Here is a 15,700-nt window from a genome sequence, read left to right as displayed (position 1 = left end):
TGGAACATCACATTCCCTTAGTCTTAATTGATGGTAGCGTTATCTGAGGTCTGCTTTTGAGAAACAACAAGTACCCTGAAGTTGATAGAAAATATCATCAATCTTTTGAAGAGGATATTATTCTTCATGGTCACCTTGTTTAGTTGGAGGTAATCTATACACCTCATTAGGGAACCATCTTTTTTTCTCACAAACAATATCGGAGCACCCCAAGGTGAGACACTTGGTCTAATAAAATCTCTCTATAAAAGGTCTATCAATTTCTCTTTTAACTCTTTCAAATCTGTTGGTGCCATTCTATATGGCGGAATAGAGATAGAACGAGTATCTGGAAAAATATCTATACCAAAGTTTATCATTCTCTAGGGTGGGACTCTGGGAAGATCATCTGGAAAGACTTCTGGAAACTCTTTTGCTATAGGAAATGACTGAATAGAGGTACCTCAACACTTGAGTCATTAACTCGGACTAAGTGATAGACTACACCCCTTGAAAAAAAACTTCCTCACTTTAAGGTACAAAATAAATGACACTTAGGCACTGCTGAACTGTTTTTTTACTCTAAGTCTGGATCATTTGGAAACTGAAATATAACTAATCGAGTTCTACAATCAATTGTAGCATAAGAGGCATAAATCCAATCCATACCAAGAGTGACATCAAATCATACCATGTCTAAACCAATTAAATTAGTCATGGTAGACGTGTCATTGAAGGAAATGGGACAATCATGATAGACTCTCTTTGCTAGAATGGACTCACCAACACGTGTAGAAACACTGAATGGTTCACTTAGTTATTCAGGAATAAGATCAAAGTTCATAGCAACATATGGAGTTAAGAAAGATAAAATCGGTCAAATACTTGAATCATATGAGTGACAACATCTGGTGAATCCTCTTGCTCTTGGAAATTGCTGAGACCATACAAGCGGTTTTCTCCTCCGCCAGTACCAAAAGTAGCTGCCCTAGGTGCAGCCCTATCTAGTGGAGCAACTGATGAAGTCTCTATGGCCCCCCATTACCACTCCCCTGCTTATTATTTGTACACTCTCTCATGAAATGTACAGTATGACCACACTTGAATCAACTAGTGAAGCCCTCATGACAAACACCAGAGTGGTTTATGCCACACTTGGCGCAGGCAAGAGGCTTGCTACCCCGTTGTGCCACACTACCCTATGAATATGCAGGATTAACTCTAGAGTTCAGACCAAAGTACTCACCCTTGTTCTTTGGTGCAAGTGCACTAGCGGATGGATGGAGTAGGACCCTTCTGTTTCTATTGGAAGAATGATCGGCTGGCATTATTCTTTTGCTAGCCAGACTCATTCCTGTCTTAGATCTCTTGTTCTTGAACTCTTCTTTGTCTCTTAGTTTTTCCTCCTCTACCTGTTGCAAATAGATCATCAACCTCAAAATGTTCATGTCTCAAATAAGCATTGTTGTCTGACCCTATTTGCTTGAAGAGCGACCTAGTCCAGCAGCAAAGAAGCTCATCCTCCTCCTCATGTCCTTACCGGATCATAATGAGATAGTTGGGTGAATTTCAACCCATACTTATGCACACTTATAGAATCCTACTTAAGTTTGAGGAACTCACGTAGCTTGGTTTGTCTCAGTCCTTGGAGAAATGAACGCCCCATGAAGGCCTCTTCAAACCAAGCTCAACTTGCAGGTGTTACATCTTCATCTCTACCCTTTTTACATTGATCAAACCAAGTTCTAACAATACCCTTGAGTTGATAAGTAGCTATCTCAAACCTCCCAGTGTTTTAGCAAGATGCATCACCTCGAACACCTTTTCAGTTTCTCGGTGAAGTTCTCTGGATCTTCAGTAGTGCTCGTACTAGTGAAGCTTAGGGGATTCATCCTCAAGAATTTCTAAATTCTTCGAAGTGTCATCCCCTTCTTGTCGAGCTCCTCTTTGTTGACCAACCTGGTTAGTCACAGCCTGACTCAGCATCCTAATAGCCTCATGGAAATCAGTGTTGGTAACTTCACATTGAGGTCGCACTTCAGGTTCATTGAGTAACTCTTGTTCCTAAGGTTCAACATTCCTCTTAGTTGGATGGCCTGTTGTTGCTCTTCATGGAGGAATGATTATCTGAAAACACGCGCAAGTACGATCTATAGAAAAACCTTTAGACATAAACTCTAACGCACGAAATGAATGTGAAAGAAGTAAAGAATTTCCTAAATGTCGCAGCCTTCTTGTGGAGATTCACATACAAACACAGCTTCATCGACTCCCTAGGACTCTTGAATCATGTGCTTTGATACCAAACTTGACGTGCCCTGAGACTACAACCTAGGTGGGACTGGCACACGATGACCGTTGTTGGTCGCGAGCGGACCCTTGACTTGGCTTACTTAACTCGGCGGAAGATAAAAATCAAACTTATAATGATAAAAGAACTTATCTGAACTAAATATTAAAATAACAGGCAATGTCTTAAATATTTATACAATCAAGTTTGCTAAAATGGCAACCCAAGTCTTTAATATAAGAATGAAAATGTAAAGACTACTCAACTACAAAATTGTCTATGAAACCTCTAAATTGACTGAGATAGATGTTGGGAAAAACCCCACAACATCCTATTCAACTAACTAGAAAGCAATAAAAGACGTCCTTCGGAGTGCAAGGAGGCTCACTAACTGACTCTGAAGTACTCAACTTGATCAACGGTGTGCTAAATGTCGATGCTCGTTACTTGCATCAGCATCATAATACGATGCAAACCAACTAGCATCAGTACATTGAATGTATGAGTATGCGAGTTGGAATGCTATTTGAAAATAAGCTAGAAAGAGATTATGAAAGAAACGCTCACCCTGACTATTCTCCACTCATGATTACTTACTAAACTCATTTCAATAGAAAGGAGATTTAAACAAGTGCAATATAAAGAAATGTTGTTAACAAAAATGTTGTAAACTTTGTGTGTATGGAAAGATATATAAAACTCTGAGATGTATGTAAAAATACAAATAATTGTGTATATGAAATACATTTAACTTTTACGTGAGTTTCTCTAATAGGCAACCATCACATAAGAGATATAGTGACGTTTCAACTATCTACCTCACACTGTCAGCGCATTCTGTACCCAACCAAACATATAAGACCTGAAGTGCCTAATGGATCCACTAGTCTACTGTGAAAAAGTTTCATCTAAAAAGTATGACCTCTTTCTACCCAATGATGGCTACATGGTTTATGGGGGCTATGAGTTGTCTGAACTCTTTCCCATATCGGTGCTCAATACTACTCCCAAAATATACTGACTCTTATGTTTATAAAACATACTTACTAATGTGGTTTGAGAATAGTGATCAAAAACATAGCTCAAAGTCTATGTTAGAAATCTCAATTTCCCAGCTTGCTTCATTTAGAAAGGTATTACTCTTTTCTAAAAACTAGCCCGAAGGCTCTTTGGAAATTTCAGTTTCCATTCTTGCTTAAATTTGGAAACAATTCTTTTAAATCTCTTTGGGAATACAGAGGCCCCATACACTTATTTGAAGAAATAACTTCAAACTTCACTCTTTATTGAACTCAAAACATATGTTTTAAAACAAATGTAAAATGTTTGTAAAAGACTTAGGAAAACTTGAAATGACTCCTCTGATTTTACTCTTGATTTCTCTTAACTTTAGTTCTTAATTTCTCTTGACTGGACTCTTAATTGATCTTTGAATTGAATAATAGAGTCAACAAATTACATTTTTGTTTGGAAATATGTCATGATGTTCAGGAATGACTCTATTAGCTAAACATGAGAAATTCCTAGAAAATCGGAATTTGAAGGTTGGTCCGTGATGCGGAGGCATAATTTAATTTTGGTTCCAAAAACGTGGTTTTAGGCAGAACACCTGGTGTACGCTCCGCAATGCGGTGCTGAATTCTCCATTCTAGGAATAGGTCGCGTGACGTGCTCCCATATCTAGATTTCGCTCGTCGAAATTTCTTCTTTCATTTATCTTCCCCAATTCATTCAAACTCGATTCTTTTTCTTTAATCACTTTCAAATACAAATACCCCGCAAATGTACATAAGAACTTAACCCGAAATGACCCCATAATTCAACATAACGAATTCAAAAACTACACAACTCAGGCAATTCATGAACAACACATGAATTCAAGAAAAGGATATCAAGATATCAATATTCTAATGATTCTAGGACGAATCCAAACTGAAATAATATGCTTGGCACGTTGGAGAACAATATCAACGTTATGAGAGTCTCACGTGCATTTTTGAAGAAAGTTCCATTGCAAAAACACCAATGTTGTTGGTTGATCTTGATGATTTTTCCCTTTTTTCTTTCTTCTTTTCTCTTCTCCTTTCTCCTTAGCCCTAGCGTGAAAATTTTAAATTTTTGAAACAGACCAAGTTATTTTTGACCAATATTAAACTCCTAAAAATGGAATAAAACAATATGGTAGCTAAAACACTAAAATACCCTAAAAAATTCCGGATTGGACGTTTTCCTAATCTAACAACTCAACTTCAAAAGGGCATAACTACTCATACAAAGTTGAAATCGCGCAAACTTGGTGGCCTTGGAAAGATCGTTCCAGTGATATCTGGAAGCACCTGTAACTCATCCTGAGCTAGAAGCTATGGTCATTTGAAAATGACCAAAAATTAAATTTTAACTTAGTTAATATTTTTCAAGATTTATTTACACTCTACAAAATTAACTATTTCCAGATTTTACACTTCCTTCTAGTTCTTTAGAGTTGCGAGATGTTACACTCCATATCATTTTGTTTAGGTTCATGTCCTCGCAAAGAAATACATACAAAATTTCAATTACAAAGTATAATCATCAAAATAATTATTAAAAGAATTAAGACGAATATGTTTCGAATTGTAGACATACGACTTTTTACGCTCCCCGAGTTTCAATCCATTTTTAGCTTTTAAATAAGTGGTCAATTTGAACCAAAAGGTGGATGACAAGGGTATTTTGACCCAATAGATGGGTGGGAAGGGTATTTTGAAGCGAATAGGTGGATGGAGGGTAATTTTGTACCATTTCCAATACTTTGAGGGTATTTTAGGACCTTTTGTGTTTATACAATATCAATACATTACATATTACTGTAGCTATTTTGTTGATTCTTTTGTAACCTGTATATTTACGTTAGAACGTTAGGAGTCATTTAGTATGAGATATAAGATATAATAATGCAGTCTTGAAATTACTTAGTCCACCATTTTATATAAGATAAGTATATCCCATACACATGATGGAGTCATTTATCTAGTGATAATTAATCTAGGATTTCCCATTCATATGGCCCCTTAATGTCTACGTCATGTTTCTATCATCAGAATGAAAAAGAATAAGAATAAGAATACAAAGTACATGCAAATTTTGTTCGTCCCAGCTTGCAATGGAAGAAAATAATATATGCATTGTTACATATTCTCACTGTTCCACCACTTTTCCAAAACAATTATCAGCCACCCAAAATGAATAAAAGGTTTACTAACTCAACCTAGAATCAAAATGGCTAACAGTCCCCAAAAGAGGAATAGTATATACTAAAGATCATGTTGATTTTAGATGATCAACTAGAGTTTTCATTGGAAATTCCATCTAATGAGTATTATCTTTCCAGTGTTTCTCTTGCTTCACCTGCTTGTATCCGATCACCTTGTTGCCCCTAGCTGCAATAGTCCCCTAGCTCTTGCTTTGCTGATAGAGAAATACGTCCACCTTTGTTTGACCAGAGTTATACATAGAATGAGGAAAAGAAGAACGTAGAAGCCCCAGATATGAAGCATTAATAGAGACAACGTGAATGGCTTTGATTTTATGAAAAAACAAACCTAGAGTATCCATGTCCACATTATAGTCTCGTTGAGGTGCCTTTGAGTAACCAGTTTCCTTTAAATTGGACAACTCCCATTGAAAGCTCTGAAAGAAGTTGCTTTTGAACCCAAACTATACCCTAAAATGCTGCCTACAATATAGGAAAGGCTAAGATCTCAAATGCCAAATGCAGGGTGGTCTAACACCAAAGTCATTCACATTTGTCCTTCAACTACTTATTGAAGATGACAGAAGAATGCTTAGGTAACACATACAACAAAAGATGATAGGGAGTTATCAGATGCTCCGGTAATAACAACACCCTTGCTTCAAATATCATTTATTTTTCAATTTTTCAATCATGATACTTACAGACTATGTTTTGATATCCAGACACAACTTCAACCTTCAAATACCTTTTTTCTTAATTTAACTTCAGAAACTCCTTTTTTTCCTTTCAAATATCAATTATTTCATGTCCAAACACCTACTTCACATCATTTTAGAAAATATTATAATAAACATATAAGGAACATATTTAATTGATTTACTAAATATTGACCAATAAAATCCTAGTTAAAATTGGAAAAAATCTATCAAAAAATTTGAGCCTTGATATTTTTCACTCTGCCACTATAATCCATCACCTACTCTTTACTTTCTCTTTGTCTCTTATTTAGTTTTTCCAATTTCAATACTATTTTCTTTTGAAGTATCCATAAGTTCCTTTTCTCTTTTGCCTCTTCCTTATTTTTGTTGTTTCTAATATAATTTTCTAAAACTTATCTTTTTGGGCGGTTTACCAGAATCCTTCTTTGTATTTTTCTTAATCTCATTGAGTGAATAATGTACATTGGTTGATTTTGTAGGTTTTATAATTTTGAGTTATTATTTTGGAAAAAGGACAAATATATCCTCAAACTATCGTAAATGTTATGCAGATATCGTTTGTCATATTTTGGGACATTGGTGTCCCTACCATCTAAAAACTAGTATATACCCTTTATACTAACGCACATACACATGTCATAATCTAATCCACCGACCCGAAATTTATTAAATATCGGATCGATGGTTAATATTGTGTCACGTGTCTCTATTTAGTCCTCCGTTAGAGTGAAGGGCATATATACTCTAGTTTTTGGACATCAAGGGCACCAATGTCTCAAAAGTATGATAAAGGCTATCTGCATATCATTTTCGATAGTTCATGGGGTATTTTGTCCTTTTTCCCCTATTATTTTTAATTAATTATTTATGTTGCATCGTTTTATCAATCTTGAATTCGTAACACCTTTTTTTGCTTCTTACATTAGATAATTTAGAACTTTTATCCAATTCTATGATACTTTCTCTTGTTACATTTGTATCAAATTTTATTTTTAGTAGATTTTACTTGGGAAAAAAACAAAAAAAAATAGTTGTGATTTTTTATAATACTTTTGTTTTTGATTTGCAAAGAAAGAGAAATATTACAAAATTATGTTCTTTAAAATTTATTATATTTATTATATATTTTTCTTTCGGTCTCAATCAAAAACATATCCCAAGGAAAGGTTTCACTCTTTCTCCCCAAACTTTCTGATTTTTATACAAAATTTATAACAACTTTCCCTGAATCTAATATATAAAACCAAAAAAGGGGTGGGGTCAACTATGAAGGCAAGGTCACAGTAACTAAAATATAAAAAACTAAGATCTAGAAAAAAAAAGAAAGGAGAAGACGACTTTGAGGTTTTGAGGGAGTTTAGAGTTTCTGGTCAATCTTTGATTAGAAACCCAATGTCGCTTTTTTGTTTGATTTGAGAAAATTGAGGTTTAAGTTCGATCTTATTTTCATTTATTAAAAATATATAAACTTTTTGGCAATTATTATTATTTTTTATAAAAACTAAGAAGTGTTTGTTGTTTTGATATGGTTATTACCAATGCGTGTTAAAGTTGGATTTAAAAATTATTTTTGAAGCATGAGATGAAAAAGCTTTGCTCCTGAGTTCACTTTCATACGTTGAGCTTCATCATGTTTAGGGTATGATGTGTTGTCTAATTTAATTCATATTTAGGTTGGCTTCTCTGTGTGCAATGATCTGAGAAATAAAAATAGTTAGATCCTGATTTGTTCAAATTGATTTACCATTGGAGAATAAGTTTTGAATAAGACTTAATTTATTTCACAAATTAGAGATCTCCTTGATTGTAAAACATATATACTAGTGTATTCCACTTGGGTTCAAAGATGTAACTTCAAAGCATGTATAGTATTTTTTGGGGGACTAGACCTACGGTTAGGCCCTATTTATAAATGTGAGAAGAGTTATATATGATATGGTTCTTCTATTGTTGATGATGTAAAATTGTGTAAATACTTGAAAAATGTAAAAGATTTGAGTCAATCATATGTCTAGCGTACAATAGATTCCCTCATATTTGACGTGATTCGTAATTTTTGTTTAAATAGATTAGAAATGTGAAAAATACTATTTGTCATGTCTAATATATTGGTTGAAGAATGTTCATTAATTTTACTAAATATTAAAATATTTTTTTAGTTTTTTAGATAGATATATTCTAGGTGTAGGTACAAATAGATGGATTGTATTAAGACTTCTCTTTTGTTCTCCTCTCATCATAAGCAAAGGAAGTTTCCTAAATATTCTACGCTATACATCAGGATTTAAAAAAATGTTATAAAAATACAAACACAAAAAATTAAAAGAAAGGAACGACTGAATCAAGATAAAATTATTGAAGTTCTTAATTTGATCAAGAAGTGCGCTAATAGTTCTTGTCATCGGAAAAAAGAAATTCAAGATGCACATCTACATAAACATGAGATCCCTAAATTTATTCCTTTTTAGTTTATTTTATTTATTTAATAGGTTATTTAGATGGATAAGGATCTAAATAACATAGATTGATTCAATCATTTGTTAAGAAAAATTCATACAATAACGGTAATACAATTGATCAATTCAGTATTGTAACGCCCCAAAACGAACTAAGGTGAACTAGAGGCTCATGGTTGTTTCTTGAGTTGATTTTAATTTAAACTAAGTTAGTTTAGTGTCCTTACGCAGTGTGTGAAGTTTGGAGTTCAATCGACCAAGAACGTCCATGACTCGAAAAGTATGCCTTAGAATGTACTAGTGTGTCTTGCTGTGTTTAGACGAGTTTTACGTGTTCGTTTTACTTGAAATTTGTATTGGATGTTCCTAAGACCTAGAAAACTAAGTTTAGGGGTTTAACGTCCAAGCATGACCCCATCTAGGACCCACAAGTGGCCCTAAATGAAGGTCCCAAGACTTGGGCAAAATCTGCCAAAAAGCAGTGGCCATCGACGACCCTAACGATGGTCCGTTGGTCCCTCAATGGTCCGTCGACCTAGGGAGTCGATTGGACCAGTGAGTTCAATTTGTCAATGCTCCATTTGTGTCTAAGTATCCACCAACAAGACCCTATCAACAGTCCGTTGGCTCAACAACGGTCCGTTGGTGAAGGTCCGTCGGTGAGACCTTCAAATCTGTGAAGTTGCTGCCAACTTGGGGTGTCTCATGTAAATACACCCCAAGTAACCCTAGGTGAATAATTTTAGTGTTTATTAGGTACATTAAAGTGTTTTAAGCCCTACGACCTCATTTTAGACCCCTCTTCCTAAAACCCAAAATCCCCCTCTCTTAAAATTCTCTCTCAAATCTCCATGGAAGCTAGAAGTCAAGAAATGCTAGGAGGGCTGTTGGTGGTCGTTTATCTATAAAAAATCTTTGGTATTTCTTCAATGTAAGGTATGGTATACATCCTTCAACTCTCTTTCATTCAAGGATCCCCTTCAAACTAATTTTCAAAATGGGTTTTCAACCCTAGTTTCTACTATCTTCAAATCTAAATATAGGTCTTGCATGAACACATTTTTAATTAATTAAAATGGTATTTCTAATGTTATTTGATTATTTTAAGGTTAAAACTTCAATAAAATCATGTTAAAGCTTTTCATCTAATGTTGGTTTAAAAATGGGTTATATTAGCATATATTGGTAGTCTTTGAGCTGTAGTTTTCTTATGGTTGTTATTGTTTTTTAGCTACTGTCCAAAGGGATAATTTATGATAAATTATTGAATAAAATGTTATAGGTGATGAAAGCATGGATTAAAGGGTAAGTTGGATATGTTGTTTAGTTTAAATTTTAAAATGCTCTAGAGTGGTATGGTCCACCTTCTTGGTGGTGGTGTTTACTTGAATTGTATGAATGTAAAGTTACTAGTTAATTGTGAATGAGGCTATGAAGGTTTGTTATGTGAATTAAGATGAAAAGTATGCTATTCTTGTTAAATGTCCCTTATGAAGCTATTATGTGAAATAGGCTAGAGAGTATGCTTAAATAAAGATATTCTTGTTAAGCGTTTTATGAAACTTGTTATGAGAAGTATGTTAAGGATTATGTATAAAGGACTTATATGATTATAAGAATCCTGTAAATTGTGAGATGTGATGAATGAAGGTCTAGGCATGTATAGAAGTTAAATGAAAACGAAATGAAGCTCATGTGTAAGGTGTGCTCACATGTACACAGTTACACTTGAATGAATGAATGAAGCTAAGTTAAGTCCTCAAGGGGAGTTTTTGGGTGAACACTCTTTGTGAGTTGAGATGAAGTGTTTAGTAGCAACCCCACTACATCCCATGAGATTTCTAAGATAGGTTGGAGGATGAATGCCCTTCGTGAGTTGAGATGTGGTGTTCACTAGTTAGCCTTAACCTATAGTCTAGAATGTTGAGAATCTGTGGGAAGTTATGCCTAGCACAGAGAGTATATGAAGGAGAGGTGGATTATACTTCGTGAGTTGAGATGTGTATACCAATGTACCTCTTGAGATGAGCACTCCTCGTTAGTAGAGAATGAGTTACTTAGTAGCAATTGAGAAAGCCATTTAATGCTAAGATAATGACCTCATTCTAGGAAAGTGAGGATCCCTCTTCTGATAGGGGTTAATATCGGGATTCCATGTCTAGCTCTCATGGTCTATATCAGTTAAGCTAACTCCCACAAAAGAAATGAAAGTGCTAAGTCATCTAAAGAAGTGTTCTACATAGGATAGGGAGTGGAATGGGATGCAATTAATCCATTGCAATAGGTACGCAATCCGAAAGGGGAATCTTGGTGAGACTTATTTGAATTGAATGAACTAAGTCTTCTAAAAGAACGTACTACTTACGGTAGGTAGTGGTATGGGACGATATCTATCCTTTGCACTAAGTAGGACCTTCCGAAAGGAAAGACTTGGTGCCAAACCTTCTAAAAGAATGTGTTACTTAGGGTAGGTGGTGGTATGGGATTCCATCTACTCATTGCACTAAGTAGGCATTTCGAAAGGGAAGACTTTGATGGTTTGTTGGGTGTCATTTAATGTCTTGCCATTGATTGAGGGCTTGTTTTTCCCGAGTTGAGTAAGCAAAAAGGGGTAGTCTTGAGGATTTCTTTGGTGTGTACTGAAGGAGGCATATACATACTTCCTTCATGTCTTACCTTAGTGAGTCTTAGGATAATCCTGAGGTAGGGAAACTCTTATCGAAAATGAGTTCACTTACTCTTTTGCTTGGCCTTGGAAATTCACTCATTTAGAATAAGATAGTTCATTGTAATTGCTCAAGTTGAATTCATTGTGAGTGCCTTAAATGATTCATTGTTAAAGTTTCCGATTTGCAATGTACTGTTAGTAGAGTTCACTATAAGTTTTTGGAATTTTATTGTAAATGCCTCTTTTTGGTTAAAATTATGTGAGTTCTTCTCTAATTGTTAAATGATGGTTCTCATGTTGATTTGCTTCTAAATTCAAAAATGTCTTACTTAATTTGGCATGAAATATTATTTCACTAAAATGTCCGTTTTCGCATATTTTTGCATATGCCATACTTAGTAAATTATTTGTACTAACCCCATAAATTTTCTATACTAAGTATAGGTTGGAAGAAAGGTTGAAGTCTAGAAGGCAAAGCTTGGGAAAGCTCCTCTCAAGATAAAGTGTGTCCTCATTTATTCGAAGGCACAATTCCTATCTTCTTAGTTTCCTTAGTTAAGACTTAGTATATATTTCATTTCAGTGTAAAGGGTCGTGTCCCTACGTTATTTATGTCGTGTCTTTAAGTTTGGCTTGTGATGATGAGATTTCTTAAATATTTATGAAAGACTTACTTTTTTTAATTTATTCATGAAATTTTTTAATTCCACACTACTTTTCATGTCTTATGTAACGAATGCTAGTTAAAGTGCTTGTGCGAGACTCCAAAGGGTCAAGTATGCCTGGTCACAAAATGAGGGTTCTCCCTAACTTCTAGGGGGTACTTTCGGGTCGTGAGAGACTTGGTATCAGAGCATAAGGTTTTGGGAAATAATTTAAGTTCTAATGGTCTCACAAGCCACGTCTAGTAGTATCTTGGTCATTGGTGGGAGTCGCGACACATTCATGGACAAGAGGCTATAGGACGATAGAGTTTCACTTTCTTTATTACTCTTGAATCGTGCCATAGAACTTAACTCCATAAGGTCTCCCTCGCTTGTATTCCCTTGTCTGGTGGTCTTCTAGGTGTGATTGCTTGGAAGGGGAGATGTTTCCAAGTTTGAGGGAAAAAAAGTTGAGTTTTGATGTTATGATGGTTTTGTGTTTAAAAAAGTAGATGTGAAGGTAAGATTTGAAATTTGGGATGTGATTCCATTTATGGCTAGGTGTGAATTATGAGGTTGGGAGTGTTGTGATGAGAAACCTTGTGGTGATTTAGTTCTAAGCATGGTAAGAGTTATAAGGATGAATAAAGTGCTATTGATAATAAATGAGTTATCTTGTGATTATGTTCAATGATGGTAGATATGCTTTAAGGTGTGAATTTGAGGAAATGTTGAGGGAATGTGGAGATTTGTAGGAGTTGAGGGCAACCCTCTTGTGTGGTTAATGTTTGAATACTCAATCTTATGATTTGGTGGATGTTGTGGTGTAGGCTTACACTAAGATTGAAATGTGGTATGAATATCTAGTAAGGAAGTTTTGTTCCATGAAATTGAGTTAAGTGATGCCTAAGAGTTGAATGAAGTGATGTTTAAGAGAGTTTGTCTAGGCTTGAATCCTCAGAGGAAAGTGTTATGTTTAACTTGTAAGGTTGATGTTGAATCTTGATGTGCATGAGTTGAGGGTAGTGTGAGTTCTTAATTTGTGAGAGGCATAAATGGTGCTTTGACGTATGAGGCCTTGAAACTGGCTTTAGCTTAAATGAGGGAGAGTGAGTTGAGTAGAATGTCATGTAATGTACTTAGTCCAAGAGAATCCTCGAGGGTAATTAAGTGAGAGTAGTAGTATGAGATGCTACTCTTACATTGTACTTAACCAAGTGTCTTTGGAGTAAGTTAGTGTGGTATTGTCCCTCATATTATCATGTAATGTTGATAATGTTGCTTGAAAGGTGCATTATGAAATTTTTAGGCATGTGGCATAGTGATGTTTTCAATTCACTGTAATGAAGTTCAACTTTTTGAGAAAATTGCATTTTTCATGAATTATTCTTTCAATGTGTTATAAGATGAATTTATATGGTATTATACTTCATGTGATCATGTAATCTTGATAAATTGCACAAAGAATGGATTTTTTAAAATTTTGAGTATGTTGGCAGTGACACAATGAATGTTCACTGTAAGACTTGTAATTTTGAAGAAAATTCTTGTCTTTGATTGAAATTTCAATGTGTGCAAAAGTGTTGTATATGAGCATGTTTAAGGTTGAGCAAGGTTGTTCCTCCAAAGGAGAAGGTTAAGTGTGAGTATTGAAAATTTTGATGTTTACAAGAGTCGCCTGTGTTGCTAAGTGTTTGAAAATGTGAAATGATGCTCCTTTTCTTGTTGATGCTTTGATTTTGAGTGTTTGAACCTTGAGTGTAATGTTTTATGTGATTCTAAGTGAGTCCTTGTTATTCTTAAAGTTTAAGTGTCATTCGAGGACGAATGTTATTCTAAGTGGGGGAGAATGTAACGCCCAAAACGAACTAAGGTGAACTAGAGACTCTTGGTTCTTTATTGAGTTAATTTTAAGTTAAACTAATTTACTTTAGTGTCCTTAGGAAGTGTGTGAAGTTTGGTATATTTTGGAGTTAAATCGACCAAGAACGTCCATGACATTAGGAAAATATGCCTTAGAATGTACTAGTGTGTTTGTTGTGTTTAGACGAGTTTTACGTGTTCGTTTAACTTGAAAATTGCATTGGATGTTCCTAAGACTTAGAATACTTAGTTTACTTGTTTAACGTCCGAGCACGACCCCACCTAGGACCCACAAGGGGCCCTAGATGAAGGGCTCAAGACTTGGGCAAAATCTGCCAAAAAGCAGTGGCCATCAACCCCTAACAACGGTCAGGGTGTCCCTCAACGGTCCGTTGACCTAGGGCGTCAATTGGACCAGTGATTTCAATTTTTACATGATCATTTTGGGGCTAAGTATCCACCAATGAGACCCTACCAACAGTCTGTTGGCTCAACGACGGTCCGTTGGTGAGGCCTGCAAATCTGTGAAGTTGCTGCCAACTTGGGGTGCTTTATGTAAATACACCCCTAGTATTTTAAGACCCTAGGTGAATAATTTTAGTGTTTATTAGGTATATTAAAGTGTTATAAACCCTAAGACCTCATTTTTGACCCCTCTTCCTAAAACCCAAAACCCCTCTCTCTTAAAATTCTCTCTCAAGTCTCCATGGATGCTAGAAGTCAAGAAATGCTAGGAGGGCTGTTGTTGGTCGTTTCTCCATAAAAAATCTTTGGTATTTCTTCAATGTGAAGTATGGTATCCATCCTTGAACTCTCTTTCTTTAAAAGATCCCCTTCAAACTAATTTTCAAAATGGGTTTTCAACCCTAGTTTCTACTATCTTCAAATCGAAATATGGGTCTTGCATGAAAACGCTTTTTATGAATTAATAATGGTATTTCAAATTTTAGTTTATGATTTTAAGGTTAAAACTTCAATGAAATCATGTTAAATCTTTTCATCTAATGTTGGCTTAAGAAATATGTTATATTAGTATCAATTGGTAGACTTTGAGATGTGACTGCTTATTGTTGTTATTGTTGTTTAGATACTGACCAAAGGGCTAATTTATGATGAATTATTGAATAAAATGTTATAGGTGATTAAATCATGGATTAAAGGGTAAGTTGGTTATGTTGTTTAGTTTCAATTTTGAAATGCTCTTGAGTGGTATGGTCCACCTTCTTGGTGGCGGTGTTTACTTGAATTGTATGAATGTAAAGTTACTAGTTTATTGTGAATGAAAAGTTACTACTATGAAGGCTTGTTATGTGAAGTAAGATGAAAAGTATGCGATTCTTGTTAAATGTGCATTATGAAGCTATTATGTAAATAGGCTAGAGAGTATGCTTAAATGAAGATATTCTTGTTAAGTGTTTTATGAAACTTGTTATGAGAAGTATGTTAAGGATTATGGATATAAGGACTTATATGAGTATATGAAGCATGAAAAGTGTGTGATGTGATGAATGAAGGTCTAAGCATGTATAGAAGTTAAATGTAAATGAAATGAAACTTATGTGTAAGGTCTGCTCACATGTACACACACTCACACTTCAATGAGTGAATGAATCTAAGTTAAGTCCTAAAGGGGAGTTTTGGGGTGAACACTCATCGTGAGTTGAGATGAAGTGTTTAGTAGCAACCCCACTACATCCCATGAGCTTTCTAAGATAGGTTGGAAGATGAATGCCCTTCGTGAATTGAGATGTGGTGTTCAGTTGTTATCCTTAACCTAAAGTCTAGAACGTTGAAAATCTGTGGGAAGTTATGCCTAACACCAAGATGATATGAAGGAGAGGCGGAT

The sequence above is a fragment of the Solanum pennellii genome, chromosome 7 (genome assembly GCF_001406875.1).
Source record: "Solanum pennellii chromosome 7, SPENNV200".
In the NCBI taxonomy this organism is placed as follows: domain Eukaryota; kingdom Viridiplantae; phylum Streptophyta; class Magnoliopsida; order Solanales; family Solanaceae; genus Solanum; species Solanum pennellii.
The sequence above is the reverse complement of the archived record's forward strand: the minus strand, read 5'-3'. Positions refer to the sequence as shown.